The sequence below is a fragment of the Zingiber officinale genome, chromosome 6A (assembly GCF_018446385.1).
Source record: "Zingiber officinale cultivar Zhangliang chromosome 6A, Zo_v1.1, whole genome shotgun sequence".
In the NCBI taxonomy this organism is placed as follows: domain Eukaryota; kingdom Viridiplantae; phylum Streptophyta; class Magnoliopsida; order Zingiberales; family Zingiberaceae; genus Zingiber; species Zingiber officinale.
The window spans coordinates 14732746-14749864 of NC_055997.1; the positions used below are offsets into that span (position 1 = coordinate 14732746).

The window sequence follows — 17119 nt, forward strand, 5'->3', positions numbered from 1 at the left end:
GTTCAATAACATTCGGCTCATTAGAGGAGCTAGAGCCGGAACTACGAGTTCGTTTAAAAAATCTCTCCATATCCTACACAAATAAATAACTAAAAATAAATTATGTAATGAACAACTACAAATATAATGGAAAAATATATGTTGAACTAAAACTTTAATAAACTACCATAGACCACAATACCATTGCCAATCTAATAGAAATATAGAATACTCATGGAAAACTAAATAGTCTAAACTATAAATGTAATTCTACATATTTTACAAAAAAATAAAATAAATAATAATGGAAAACTACCAATCTAATAGAAAACTAAACTACAATGGTAAATTCACTAAATTGTAATATGGTATTCTGTAGAGTGTAGACTGTACATTTTCAAAAAAAATCAAATAATAAAAAAAATTTAAAACATAGCAAATCTAAGTTCTAACCTTATGAAGAAATGGTGTTGAAGCTTGGAGTTGGAGCCTTAGAGTTAGAGTCGAGAGAGACTGCGAGTTGGAGGCTTGGAGGCTGGAGCCTTGGACTCTAGTCTCTAGAACCTTGGAGGCTTGGAGAGTTGGAGAGTTAGAGTTGGAGGAGAGTTGAGTAACTTGAGTGGGAGTGGGAGAGGAGCTGAAGACTGAGGAGGAAGAAGTGTAGTTAGGGTTTGAGCCGCCGTCTGCGAAATGCGAAGCAGCAGGCAGCAGCAAAGCAATTTGGGGCCTTTACATTTTACAAACCCTGTTTAATGTTTTTTATTTTTTTTATTATTTAATTTATTTAACAATGGGCCCCACTCTATTATTGTTTAATTAAAATTGGTAATAAAAAAATAAAAAAAAACAGAACAAAACTCTTCGTCTTCTTCGACACAGCCGCACAAACGCACACACACTTCACACTTCACAGGTCGGTGCACTACGCACAGGCACAGCCGCATAACCGTCGCGGCATGCCGGCACCGGCGCATGACGCACTGCCACAGGGCCTACACGGCTACATCGGCGTTCAGCAATGGCAGTGGCCAGTGGGCGGCGCGCTGGCGTCCAGCGGTCCAGGTGGAGGTGGGGAAGGTTGAAGCCTCCTCATTCCGGTGATGTATAGTGGACGGCAGCAAGCTGGGGGGGGGGGGGGCTGAAGCCCCCCTCAGCCCCCCCGTCGGTCCGCCACTGTCTTCGGTGATGGATAAGTGGTCAGGTTGCTAAGTGCCGAGCAAGGGTGTCCTTCGGACGGCCTCCGACCGCCCGCTTCGAACAAAAACTATAACCTGATGGGGACGATGCACCCAAGAAGAGATTACAACCATTTGCGACTGGATCACGACCACGATCGACTGGATCACGATCACGATCTGATCGTAAATACGAGTGACAGTGGTCCAAGAGATGTTCCTCCTTTTTTTTACCCACTCTCAATTTTTTTTTAAAAAATAATTTTTAAATTTCACTGCTACTCTTACCTAAAAGATCGCGTGCATAATAATTACATTTTAAAAAATATTAGATGTCCTTACCCTAAGATATAAATTGGTACCTTTTTTTAAAAAGTTAATGATAAATTAATCTGCTGATAATATACTGTGCTAATTGCTAACTAGGAGGGTGATATATAGAGCTGTCAGATGGATCAATTCATGATGGGTGGATTAGCCCATGATGGATTAACCATTTGACGGGGTAGGACGGGTCAACCCGTCAACTTGACGATTTGAGAAATTTATAACCCAACTCAATCCAAAGTGGGTTGCGGGTTTGGTGGGCCCACCCGCGGACCCATCATTTTTTTTTAAAAAAAATTAAAAATATTTTATATCTTCAACGTTTTACTTCGGAAAATTTTTATCAATCAAATATATCCATAAGCATATATTTTTAATATAAATGGGCATAAACGAGTACTTATGTGGGATGAAAAGTACTATTTTTATTTCAAAATTATAATAAAGAAATATCATAAATTGACATAAAACTTAGTTTACATATGTCTCTCAACTCGCGGGTCACCCAAGCCCATTGCGGGCCGACCCGCGCGGGTCACGGGCCTAGGCGGCGCGACAAGCTTGGGTTGATAAAATTCCAATCTAACCTGCTTAAATTATTTGGCGGGGTGGGCCAACTCGACGGGTCCAATCCAAATTGACGACTCTAGTGATATAGTTTTTATTATATGGAAAAGAGTCATAGAAAATAAGTTAAAATAACGGTAAGGGAAGTCCCGACGAAGTCATTCTGACGCTTAAGTCAGCTTTTGGTTAAGAAGAAAGTAATTGTTGGAAATTAGGGTTTTGAGAATATGTATGCACATTTCTCGCTATCATGGTCATGTTCACGATCCATTTATGTTGAAATTAATGGCTGTGCTTTCCGTCTTTCCCGTGATAATGACCACATTATCTATTATTCTCCCAAAATAAAGTAACGCTTACTTATTTTAACTTTTCATGGTTGCGACAATTTCAATTTAGTTTAAGGGGGTTGAGTGGATTCAAGAGTTAGGATTCATCCCTTATTAACCTCGCATGCCACTCTGGCCTGATTATTGATCCTCTTGGCCATGTTGCACCTAAAAAATACCCCAACATCATTAATCTCTTCTTTAAGTCTAGGCAAAGGAGGTGCGAGTAGGATTGAATGGACTGTAACACAGTGACCAGGTTTTCACTTGATTCGTTGTACACATGGACAAGGAAATCTTTGGCTGGTTTTTAATAAAATCCTCGCATTAATTATTAACATGCCTCTTAAATGCTAGACATGCCTTATTAGCTGTGACTTCCAATCCTAGATAAATCTTTTATCTCCGATGTCATATCAAATTAATGGGATGGGACTTCTAGCAATGAAGAATGACCGCAATCAAAAGGTTAATGGTGTTCCCTTACCAGTAGGGATCCTCTGGTCCGCAAATTGTGAACCAGGGGATGGTCCACTGATGAGGACCTTTAATTTGGATGGACCCCATCTTTAAATAGATGGGGTCCATCCAAATCAAAGGTCCTCATGTAATGGATCATCCTCTGGTCTACAAATTGGGGACCAGAGGATCTGCTCCGGTTCCCTTACACCTTTCTTGATCCATTTTATGCAAATTATACCCGGCTCTTGCATCCGTCGACCTTCGTTTTTGCTTCCACTTCAAGTTCCTTGTGTTCCACATCGGAGTAAGTTCTCGTCTTTTTCTGCTGTTTGAAAGTTCGTCAATTTGTTTTTGGTTCCTTGTTTTAGCGTCGATCTTTGTGATGACTTCAAAGTCTTTTTCTTCATCCATTTCCTGGTATCGATCCATAGAGTCTAGTTTTAGTAGTGCCTCCTTATATCGCCTGAGAACCACATATGAGATTCTAAATAATTATACTTTAATAAAAAGGTAGAACCGCTACCTTAGCGGTCCCCTAGTGCTGATCCCACGAATATGGAGGGAGGTACATATAGGTACACATGCCATATGCGCATGGTGAGGGTAAACCCAAGGTCGTCAATTCTTGAGAATACGCCAGAGATGTCATGCGCCGACCGTCTGCGCTACGCCCTAGGGGCAATAATCATACTTTAATACTTCCTAATGTTAATGATCGTCCTGATCCTCCACCACCGGGATGTGTTACTTTCTTCCGTAGTCATCTGATAAATGGGCTACGTTTCCCCATTAATCCATTTTCTCTTAAATATCAACTATTTCCGCATTCCCTTATCCTAGTTAGGGCCTAACTCCTTTCTCATCTTGACGGGAATAATTATTTTATTTCGTTTACACCGTATACCTTTGAGTGATCATCTCTTCCATTGTTTCTTTTATCTCAAGAAGATGAAGATGGAGTATTTTTCTTCTCGTCTTGGGTGGGGCATGGTCTGCTTAAGAACCTTCCCACTTCCCAAAATGGTTGGAAACCTCAAATTTTCTTCATCTGACCTCCTATTCTTATGTTTTGGCCAAACCGTTGGCAACGTAATTTTCCTACCCCCCCCCCCCCCCCCCCCCCCTCTTTTAGTAAGAAATAATCACCTGGTACGAGGCTACTTTCATGCTTCTGAGAAGCTTCAAGATATGAAGTTACTTTTCTATTCGAGGAGGGGTTACTTCACATGTTTGGGCTGAGCCCTCTTCCAACTCCTCTTCGACTATCTTTTGGTACCATCCTACCCTTTTCCTTGGCTCTTATTTTTTAACTAAAAATACTTATTTATTTTGCAACTGCCTGTTAGTGTAGGGAGCACTAGACAATCGAATATGTATTTTGATAATAACAAAGGGGTTCAAAGTTAAGTTGTTATGTTATCTAACAAGTTGAACTGAATGTGCAGGAAAGTCTTAAGTGATCTTAGGTAAAGGAAAGTCCTAGTTGCGGTTAGTGTCACGCCCCGGAGGAGTCCCTGTCCGAAGAAAATTCGGCAGCATCTCCCCTGTACGGCGGACAATCTGAAACTTTCTACATATCCATATACCTCAGCCACATGCGGCTAGAATAACAACGATAATAAAATACAACACACAGGCATTCCACGCAGTTTAATAAGAAATAAATAAATCAGTAATATCATGACTCGAAAACAACCCTACTCCACTACACTCATAAAACTCAAATTCGATTTTTCCTACTCCACTACACTCATAAAACACAAATCCGACAAACTCACCTCTTCTGCCGTCCAGGCAGGCATGTAGTAGAACAAAACCAAATCATACCAAAATCCATTTACGATAAGAATCCATACAAGATCCATAAGTAAAACCAATACAAGACTAAGACATAGTCTGATAAAGATAAAAAAAAAATAACAACTCGAGATCAGCAGAGGACTAGCACTACGTGCAATGGGGACTAGCAACTGGAATTGCTCCGGACAGCCTCAACCTGAAAATATCAACGGAGGAGGGTGTGAGTCCAACACTCAGCAGGTACAACTGATATGCATAATAAAGTAAATAACAGACAACACTAATCATGCGTACAGTCTCCTGAATACGAGAAGAATAAATGCAACTGAAATAAAAACAGGAGAAAACTGTACTAACCAGGACCAAGGTATAAAGGTAATAGGGTCGTCAAACCGAGGGTGTCATAATCCTGTATGCATGTCAATCATATGCATCCATATAAATGCAACAAGTAAATGCAGCAAACACAAACAATAAATGCATCATGCATATGATGCCAATGACATGGTCACCCCTAACGCCAGTCAGCCATCTCACACACAATGGTGAGTCCGAGTGGGTAGAGCTGTGACAACCGTGCACTCTTACATCACTGCCCCTGATGAGTGACCGAGTGGACGGGATGCTGTCGGAGTACACACATACTCCTACCCCGAAATAATAAATGGGGGAGCGCAATGCTCTCATCTCCCGGTACACGATGACGGGGAGGAATCTCTGCCGGCTACCACGCTGAGTCACACTACCCATGAGCGGACCAACGGAGCTAAACAAAGTCCAACTGCCTGCCGACTACAACGCTGCTACACTAAACCAACGGAGCCAAACAGAGCGGAACTGTCTGCCGGCTACCACGCTGAGTCACCAAACCAACGGAGCCAAACAACAGAATTGCCACACACCTGTCTGATATACCACTAACCCATGAGTGGTGGTGTGTACAGATACATGTAACTGGCGATGTGCTCAACAATAATGGAGCAGACAATCGCACAACATGCAATCATGCAAGATGATGCATGACACTAAACATGGCAATATCACGAATAGCATAGCATGCTCCATATATAAATATAAAATGTGTACCACAAGACAATGAATCAAATGGAAGGTACACAAACAGATAGGGTATCAAATAAACCCTAGGTCCTAAACATAATGTCTCATATGGTTGTGTCACTACCTAAAAGCATGAATGATCAGGTAAATAATAACATGCAGTGCATAATAAGTAAACAAACAAACATGTAATAGATCATGTAGTGACCAACCGAAACAAAGGGAAGAAACACAATCATTGCTATATGTTAAACACATTATTATGCATATCAAAAGACATAAGTCAAAGTACCCGCCTCCAATCGAAATGGTCCAATCCGACAATCGAGATACTCGTCTCGAATCAAAGTCCTGTAATAAACCGTATAGTTTAGCTAAATTTAATTATAAGCAAAATAGCTAAACCAAATTATTTTTCTCCAGGAACCCTAATTAAATAGTTAATCACAGTTAACTATCCCTAATCCAAAGCTTAGGGTTTCATTCCTAACTTAACCACAAGTCGACCTAACTATACATGAACCACCAACTATATAATGAATCAAACCTATCCAAACAAACTCAATTAAGTATCTTACCCAATTTAAATCTGCACAACTCTAAAGCTTCTATCAACAGCACAACTGGAGATCGACTTGTCGCCGCTAGCAACAAAATAAATTGCTGGATCAAGGAAACCACAACAAATCCCATTAGAAATTCTTTCCCACTGTCCAATTAAGATGAGGACATCATAAAATCAACAATACCTAATTTTCCTTACCCAACTAGTAGCTGTGCTTGTTGATCCACACCAGAACTGTGGCTACCAGCACAAATTGATTGCTGCTGGAACAAAAACGAACAAACCAAAACAGCAAATAATCAAAATCCTTGAACCTACAGAATTTCCAACCAAACTAAACCTCACCGTGGATTTGATCAAGGCAGAGGGCACTAGGGCAGCGGCGTCGGCACCGTGCAGAGGTGCAGCGGCGGCTGTACATCCAAACTAGGGCACGAGGGAAGGCGGAACTGAGTGAGTCTAGGGCAGAGGAAGGGTGGCCGACGCTCTCCGTTCGACGGCGGCGGATGGCGGAGAAGCTAGGGCGCAACCTCGGCAGGAGGAAGCTTGGCTAGGGCACGGTTCGTTGTGAGGAGAACTCGGCTCTGATGAGAGGAGATCAGAGAGGGCGTCGGCACCTAGGGCTCGGCGTCGGGTCGGAGTGGTGGCAGTTGGTTGCTACTCGGAAAACCCAATGGCTCCACTGTACAAAAATTTTGTACGTGATCTGAACCTTTCCTAGCTACCATGTGTTCTTTCAAGTCAAACTTGTATCTCCTGCGGAACTTAACACGTTTGATTCCAAGTTTAACTTATATGTTCTTTTAGGTTTAGATTTGGATCTCCTGCGGAACTTAACACGTTTGATCCAAATCACCTAGGTTATAAATTCAATTAAATATTAGTTTCTAAAATTGGCTTCCAGTACTGCATGGCGAGGCACTTGACTTTCTTGGATATGGGAGCAACCATCACCGACTAGACAAAGCCTTTTAAGGAAAGTTAATATTTAATTTCCTTATATAACTCTAGGTTAACCAAAAGGAACAATCAAATCACAAGAAAAAAAAGAAAAAGAACACAACATCGAAATTAAATTCGAAAAACAAGAATCGAATGTCTCTTGTATTTGGTATTTATACAAAGAAAAATTAACTAGTATGATGCGGAAATTAAATACTAGTTATACCTCTTCCTTGTATGCTAAAAACCTCGAGATCTTCTGCCGTATCCCTCGCCTCCTCTTAGACGTCGTGTGGGCGACGATCCTCCAAGACGAACACCACCCGGAAAGCTTCTCCTCCTTCTCTAGAATTCGGCCACCACCACCACAAAGGAGCAAAAGAGAGCAAAGGGAAGAGAGGGAGAGGGGCCGACCACTTGATGATCTCCAACAACACAATATCAATTGTTATGTTCTTCAAGGCCTCCCCTTCCCCCCTTTTTATATTAGTTTCTCAACGGAAAATTATGAAAAGAGTTTTATAAAAAATTAGACTCATTCCTATTTCCTTTTAATTTTTTCTTTTTCTTTCCTTTTAATTAATCAATCCTAGATTGATTTATTAATTAAACAACTATTTGTTGATGTTTAATTATTTGACCGGCCCCTTGCTTGGGCACCAAGCAAGGTGGCCGACTACTTATGCCCAAGTAAGGTGGCCGACCACTTATTAAAAGGGAAAGAAAGAAATTTTTTTTATAAAATTTAAAAGAAGAAAACTTCTAATAAAATTTTACAAACCCTTTTTTTTCTAATGTGGATATTAAAAGGAAAGATTTAAAATTTAAAACCAAGTTTTAAAATTTAAAACATCTCTAATAATATTTCTTTTTAAAAGAAAGTTTTATAAATTTTACAACTCTCTTTTAAAACCTTGTGGCCTAATTTAAATTAGGAAAATTTTATAAATTTTTAAAATCTCTCTTTTTACAAATTGTAAATATCTAAGGAAATTTAAAAATTCAAAAACAACCTTCCTAATTTAAATATTGCGGCCGGTCCCCTTGTTGGAGTGTATACTTAAAAGTTTAGCTTTTGTACACATTTATTTTGAAATAAAGAATCACATTGGTCAAATGTTTACATTTATTTGTTAAATGTAATTGTTCAATTAATTTATATAGTAGATAACATGGAGTGTGGAGTCACACTTAGAAGATCATGTTGTCGGTTCTCTATAAATTATAAACAGTTGCTCACGACTAAGATGGAAAGGAACAAACCATCAGAATAGACGTAGTGTAATTAAGTATTAGTTTATCTTGACTAATAAATTACACTGATACACTTTAAATGTATTGAGTAGGATCATTTAGGTAAATTCTTTTTGTACTGACTTAGTAAAAGAACTAGACCTTAGTTATTATGGAAGTGTGTGCTCTTAATCCTAATATAATAACAAGCATGTATATTTAGTATTTATTTCTTTGACTTATCAAAGGGTGAGGTTTAGCTCGATAAATCAATATGCCCGATAAGTTGGGAAATGATATTACTTATAGTATGTGTTGTTGATTATAGAAGGAATATGTGTCCTAGTTATCTAGGTTGAGAATGTCCCCAAGAGGAGCTCATAAGTATTTGTTGGGTTCTTCGAGCCGCGAAAACCGTTTTTTCGCGTCGCGGAAACCCCGAAGGACCCAAAGCCGTAGATCCGTGCAAAGATTCGTATAAAAAAAATTCAAAAAACTATTTCTTGTACGAGTTCAAAAACTGATCTACTACTTAGATCTATGAGGAAAAAGTGTTTACCCTTGATGCGATGCCCTTCGCGTTCCCGCTCGTCCAAATGATGCCGGATCTCAAGACCGTCAAGCGCCGGTCCTCTAGAAGTATCCACACGGACACACTAGATGGAGATGACCAAAAACCAAGGTGTGCTAGCACCTATGTGGTTCGGCCAAGGGAGGAGAGGGAGAGGGAGAGCTTGAGAGGGAGAAGGAGGAAGATGCACACACATGAATGAAAAATGAATTTTTTTCACCCAAAAACCAAGTGGCCGGCCACATTTCAAAATTCACATTAATTGCATTAATTGCAATTAATATGAAACCATTAAGAGAGTGACTTTGTTACTTCCATGAGGTGGCACCCATGATGATGTGGAACATCATTATTGGTCCACCTAATGCCAACTCACCAATGAGGTGGCAAAAAGGTCAAGTCAAAATTGACCTTTGGTCTTCCTTCTCAAGTCAAGTCAAACTTGACTTAATCTCTACCATGGTGGATCTAATCCAACCATTTGATTCGAGCCAACTTAATATAATGAATCTAATTCATTAAATTAAATTGATTCAATGAGTCAAAATCTAAATTAGACTCATTTAACACATGAATCAACTTGAGTCGAACTCAAGTTAGCCCAATTAGGATTACTCTTAATCTAATTTGATTCATCAAATGAATCTAATCCTCTTGGTTCATCATATGAACCTAATCTCCACCTAATTGTCCTAAGTGTGTGACCCTATAGGTTCTTGTAACGTTGGCAATGCCCTAAACCCATTTAGGAGCATAAGTAATGAGCGGTATCTAGCAACACATCATTACTACCCAAGTTACAAGAATGTCGAGATCCGACATCACCTTGTGACTACCAATTGTGACTACTCACAAAATAATGACAAGTGTCCTTCTATCCTAGACATCTAGATTGATCAATATGAGGCATAGACCGTGTCATCCTCTAATCAATCTAAATCTTGAACTCCAAGTTAGACTCACTCGATCAAATGAGCTCAACATCTAATGTTGACTCATTTGGGCATGGCCATGCACTTAGTGGTCTCACTCTATCAAGAATACAGATGTCGCTCCCGTCATATGGGAGGGATAGATTCCATCTACATCACTCACATCCCTCTACATAATTCATTATATACCCAGTAATCGCCTTTATAGTCCACCCAGTTACGGGTGACGTTTGACGAAACTAAAGTACATAACTCCTTATGTAGGAATCCATGGTGACTTCAGGTCTAAGGACTAATAGTCATACTAATAGCCACATGAGAAAGTATATGACACTCATATAACGATCCATGATACTTTCTCATGGCGGGTCATTCAGTATATATTCTCTAATGCATACCCATGTGTCAGCTTGATATCTCTATATCCATGACTTGTGAGATCAAGTCATCGAGCTGACCTACATGCTAGTCTTATTGTATTAACATTATCCCTGAATGCTAATACTCGACTAGGAATGATTTAGAGTAGTGTTCCCTATATCATCTCACTATCGATTCAACTAATCGATTGATATAGGTATGAACCTTCTACTCAAGGACGCTATTATACTTAGTCTATTTGGCACTAATATAAATAAGTATAATAACCAAACAAATGCCTTTATTAATATACAAGAATATGATATACATGAGTCCGTACAATCATCAAATGATTGGCTCTAGGGCTCTAACTAACAGTATTGTCATGTTAAACCCTGCAGGTGGACCTAATCCAACATGACAAAAAAGTTGAGTGGTACTACTCTTGGAGCTAGATATTAATTAAATGAGTTGTCAGTAACTCACTTAATTAGTGGACATTCGTAATCTTAAACACAGGGAGACTAACACACTCATGATAAGAAGGAGTTCATAATGTAATTTGGGATTGGTGCGGTAGTGCGGTAATAACTCTCTAGTGGAATGAGTTATTATCGATGAACTTGAGTTGTGTGTTCGGGGCGAGCACGAGATACTCAAGCTCATCGGAAGGCCAAAACTAATTTCTCCTCTAGGTCCTTGTTGTAGCCTCAATAAAGCCTCAAGTCCATCCAAAGAAAAGCCTATCTTGGTGTCCAAGAAGGGTCTGTTCATTGCTTGGTGACCAAGCAATGGCCGACCACATATTCTCTAGAAGTGGTCGGCCCTTGCCTTGGGCAAGGGGGCCGACCGCAATATTTAAATTAGGAAGGTTGTTTTTGAATTTTTAAATTTCCTCAGATATTTACAATTTGTAAAAAGAGAGATTTTAAAAATTTATAAAATTTTTCTAATTTAAATTAGGCCACAAGGTTTTAAAAGAGAGTTGTAAAATTTATAAAGCTTTCTTTTAAAAAGAAATATTATTAGAGATGTTTTAAATTTTAAAACCTGGTTTTAAATTTTAAAACTTTCCTTTTAATATCCACATTAGAAAAAAAAAGAGAGTTTGTAAAATTTTATTAGAAGTTTTCTTCTTTTAAATTTTATAAAAAATTTTCTTCTTTCCCTTTCAATAAGTGGTCGACCACCTTGCTTGGTGCCCAAGCAAGGGGCCGGTCAAATAATTAAACATCAACAAATAGTTGTTTAATTAATAAATCAATCTAGGATTGATTAATTAAAAGGAAAGAAAAAGAAAAAATTAAAAGGAAATAGGAATGAGTCTAATTTTTTATAAAACTCTTTTCATAATTTTTCGTTGGGAAACTAATATAAAAAGGGGGGAAGGGGAGGCCTTGAAGAACATAACAATTGATATTGTGTTGTTGGAGATCATCAAGTGGCCGACCCCTCTCCCTCTCTTCCCTTTGCTCTCTTTTGCTCCTTTGTGGTGGTGGTGGCCGAATTCTAGAGAAGGAGGAGAAGCTTTCCGGGTGGTGTTCGTCTTGGAGGATCGTCGCCCACACGACGTCTAAGAGGAGGCGAGGGATACAGCAGAAGATCTCAAGGTTTTTAGCATACAAGGAAGAGGTATAACTAGTATTTAATTTCCGCATCATACTAGTTAATTTTTCTTTATATAAATACCAAATACAAGAGGCATTCGATTCTTGTTTTTTGAATTTAATTTCGATGTTGTGTTCTTTTACTTTTTTCCTTGTGATTTGATTGTTCCTTTTGGTTAACCTAGAGTTATATAAGGAAATTAAATATTAACTTTCCTTAAAAGGCTTTGTCTAGTCGGTGGTGGTTGCTCCCATATCCAAGAAGGCCAAGTGCCTCGCCATGCAGTACTGGAAGCCAATTTTGGAAACTAATATTTAATTGAATTTATAACCTAGGTGATTTGGATCAAACATGTTAAGTTCCGCAGGAGATCCAAATCTAAACCTAAAAGAACATATAAGTTAAATTTGGAATCAAACGTGTTAAGTTCCGCAGGAGATACAAGTTTAACTTAAAAGAACACATGGTAGCTAGAAAAGGTTCAGATCACGTACAAAATTTTTGTACAGTTGAGCCATTGGGTTTTTCGAGTAGCAACCAGCACCCCTTGCCCAAGGCAAGGGCTGGCCACTTCTAGAGAATATGTGGCCGGCCATTGCTTGGTCACCAAGCAATGAATCGACCCCTTCTTGGACACTAAGATAGACTTTTCTTTGGATGGACTTGAGGCTTTATTGAGGCTACAACAGGGACCTAGAGGAGAAATTGATTTTGGCCTTCCGATGAGCTTGAGTATCCCGTGCTCGCCCCGAACACACAACTCAAGTTCATCGATAATAACTCATTCCACTAGAGAGTTATTACCGCACTACCGCACTAATCCCAAATTACATTATGGGCTCCTTCTTATCATGAGTGTGTTAGTCTCCCTGTGTTTAAGATTACGAATGCCCACTAATTAAGTGAGTTACTGACAACTCATTTAATTAATATCTAGCTCCAAGAGTAATACAACCCAACTTTATTGTCATGTTGGACTAGGTCCACCTGTAGGGTTTAACATGACAATCCTTATGAGCTCCTCTCGGGGGCATTCTCAACCTAGATAATTAGGACACAGATTCCTTCTATAATCAACAACACATACTATAAGTAATATCATTTCCCAACTTATCGGGCATATTGATTTATCGAGCTAAACCTCACCCTTTGATAAGTCAAAGAAATAAATATTAAATATACATGCTTGTTATTATATTAGGATTAAGAGCACACACTTCCATAATAACTAAGGTCTAGTTCTTTTACTAAGTCAGTACAAAAAGAACTTACCTAAATGATCCTATTCAATACACTTAAAGTGTATTAGTGTAATTTATTAGTCAAGATAAATTAATACTTAATTACACTACGTCTATTCTGATGGTTTGTTCCTTTCCATCTTAGTCGTGAGCAACTGTTTATAATTTATAGAGAACCGACAATATGATCTTCTAAGTGTGACTCCACACTCCATGTTATCTACTATATAAATTAATTGAACAATTACATTTAACAAATAAATGTAAATAATTGACCAATGTGATTCTTTATTTCAAAATAAATGTGTACAAAAGCTAAACTTTTAAGTATACACTCCAACAATCTCCCACTTATACTAAAAGTCTAAGCTGCCATATCTGTTGCCATACATCTGATTCCCATCCCCTCCACATGTTGATCAAAAGCTTTCGCCAGAAGGGCCTTAGTGAAAGGATTTGCCAGGTTATCTGCTGATGCTGTCTTGGCGACGACAACTTCTCCTCGCTTGACGATGTCTTGTATTAGGTGGTACTTGTGCTCTATACGTTTACTTGCCTTATGGGCTCGTGGTTCCTTCGAGTTTGCAACTGCTCCACTATTATCACAATAAATTGTGACGATCTTGGGCAAACCAGGAATAACATCTAAGCCCATTAGAAAGTTCCTGAGCCATACAGCTTCTTTGGCTGCCTCAGAGGCTGCCACATACTCAGCTTCCATGGTTGAGTCTGAGACACATTTCTGCTTAACACTCCTCCATGCAATGGCTCCACCTCCTAAAGTAAACACATAGCCTGATGTAGACTTACTGTTGTCCCTATCTGATTGGAAGTCTGAATCCGTGTAACCCACAGGGAGTAAATCGTCTGCTTAGTAAACTAGCATATAATCTCTAGTCCTTCTCAGGTACTTTAATATATGCTTTACTGCAATCCAATGTCCTTGTCCAGGGTTACTTTGATATCTACTAACCATGCCCATGGCAAAACAGATATCAGGTCTCGTACACAACATTGCATACATAAGGCTTCCTACAGCCGAAGCATAAGGAACTGCCTTCATGTCCTCAATCTCTTTTGATGTTTTTGGAGACATCTCTTTAGATAAGGCTACTCCATGCCTAAAAGGTAAGAAACCTTTCTTGGAGTTTTGCATGCTAAAACGAGCAAGGATTGTATCTATATATAAAGCTTGGGATATGCACAACATTCTTTTCTTGCGATCCCTTATAACTTTGATCCCAAGGATGTGTGCACATTCTCCTAAGTCATTCATATCAAATTGGTTGGACAATCATACCCTTACGTCTGATAATACCTTGACATTATTGCCAAATAACAAAATATCATCTACGTATAGTACAAGAAATACCACCATGTTTTTGTTACACTTCTTGTATACACAAGACTTATCCGGACACTGAATAAATCCATATGACTGGATTACTTCATTAAACCGGATGTTCCAATATCTTGAAGCTTGCTTCAGTCCATAAATGGACCGATTAAGCTTGCACACTAGATGCTCTTTGCCCTTTTCAATGAACCCTTCTGGTTGCTTCATATGGATGTTTTCTTCAAGACTTCCATTAAGGAAAGCTGTCTTGACATCCATTTGCCAAATCTCATAATCCATATGAGCGGCAATGGATAAGAGTATCCGGATAGACTTAAGCATAGCTACCGGCGAAAAGGTCTCCTCATAATCGATTCTCTCTTTCTGAGTGTACCCCTTCGCAACAAGCCTTGCTTTGAAGGTTTCTACCTTCCTATCTGTCCCTCTTTTCCTTTTATAGATCCACTTGCATCCAATGACTTTTACACCATCAGGTGGTTCTACAAGCTCCCAAACCTTATTAGAATACATAGATTCTATTTCGGAATTCATTACCTTTTGCCAAGATACTGCATCTATATCTTGGAGTGCTTCATCATATGTCCGGGGATCTGGTTCATGTTTACCTGGGATCAAGTCCGAAGACTCACCCAAAAACATGAATCTCTCGGGCTGCCTTGCAACCCTCTCACTACGACGAGGCACCGTCTGTGGTTGTGTATCATGTGTGACACGTGTTGCAGTCTCTTGTGGTACTTCATCTTGTACTGTTGGTACTGAAGTAGACGTGTCCTCTCTAAGTTCTTCTAGAACAATTTTACTACTGGGCTTGTGATCCATTATATAGTCTTCTTCTAAAAACTGGGCATTGGTGCTAACAATGACCTTCTGGTCTTTAGGACTATAAAATAAACCGCCTTTCGTTCCTCTGGGATACCCCACAAACATACGAACTTCTGTACGAGATTCTAACTTATCAACATCTTGTTTCAGCACATGTGCTGGACTACCCCAAATCCGAATATGTCTTAGACTGGGCTTCCACCCATTCCATAATTCTGTGGGAGTAGAAGATACTGATTTAGAAGGTACTAAGTTCAGAATGTGCGCTGCTGTTTCCAGAGCATATCCCCAAAACGAATTTGGTAATTCTGAATAACTCATCATCGATCTAACCATCTCCATAAGAGTCCTATTCCTTCGTTCTGCCACACCATTCTGTTGGGGTGTACCAGGTGCGGATAATTGGGATTGAATCCCGGCCTCTGATAAGTAATTCCTAAACTCTCCTAAGAGGTATTCGCCACCACGATCAGACCGTAGTGTCTTGATACTTGTACCTAGACGTTTCTCCACATCAGCCTTGTACTCTTTGAACTTATCAAAGCACTCAGACTTGCGGCGCATTAGGTAAATGTATCCATATCTTGAATAATCGTCTATAAAAGAGACAAAATATTCAAAGCCACCTCTAGCCTAGATAGACATAGGACCACACAAATCAGAATGAACCAATTCTAACGCTTCTTTGGCTCTATACCCCTTGGCCTTAAAAAGTCTCTTGGTCATCTTACCTTCCAAGCAGGATTCACACGTTGGAAAGTTTTCCAACTCTAATGGACCCAAGAGTCCATCGGCTACAAGCCTTTGAATCCTACTTAAGTTAATATAACCAAGCCTTAGATGTCAAAGATGTGTTTGGTTCATTTCCGAAGGTTCTTTTCTCTTATTAGAGTTAGAAGATGTGTTATTAATTTTCATATTTTGCTTTGTGGGAGAAATTGGATTTAAAGTATATAAATTACCAACCAATGCACCAGAACAGATAATCACTTTATTTCTCTTTATAACCACATTGTTACCAAAGGAAACTGAATATCCATCCAAATACAGTTTAGAAACTGAAATTAAATTCTTTCTAAAACTGGGTACATAAAGACAATTCCTTAAAACCAATTTCCTATTCCTATCAAATGATAAGTAGACATCTCCCACTGAAACAGCCGCCACCTTAGTAGCATTTATCTCTCTATCAAATAGTCGCCGGGTTTCCTAGAACCCCTGCAAAGAATTGCAGACATGATCAGTGGCTCCCGTATCTACACACCAGGTGCTGGTAGATAACACCGCTAAACATGTTTCAACTACTAGAGTATGAGATATACCTTTATTGTTCTGTTTCCTACGAGGACAGTCCGCCTTCCAATGTCCAGTCTGCTTGCAAATAAAGCACTTGCCCTTTGGCTTCTTTATTCCAGCTTTTTGTCCCTCACCTTGAGGTTTATTCACCTTCTTTGCTGAGCCATTTTGTTTCTTCTTCTTCTTGCCTTTCGGCTTAGAAGTAGAACCATTTTCAGCATAGTGAATTTGAGAATGTTGACGAAATAACCCTTCGGTTGCCTGAAGTTCTGTCAGAAGTTCCGCCAATGAATACATCATTTTATTCATATTATAGTTCAGGCGAAAATGCTCAAAACTTCTGGGCAACGTTTGGAGGATGATATCGACCTGGGTTTCGCCATCAATTTCCCCTCCAAGCACTTGTATTTCGTTTAAGTAAGCCATCATCTTGAGAATATGATCCCTCACGGGAGTCCCCTCAGTCATGGTGGTTGTCACCGGTTTTCTCATTG

At 39.2% G+C, this 17119-nt stretch overlaps 1 pseudogene; it reads left to right on the forward strand.

Moving 5' to 3' along the window:
• Positions 1–951: 951 nt before the first annotated feature.
• LOC121994636 overlaps positions 952–17119 on the forward strand; it is a 32184-nt pseudogene continuing 16016 nt past the window's right edge.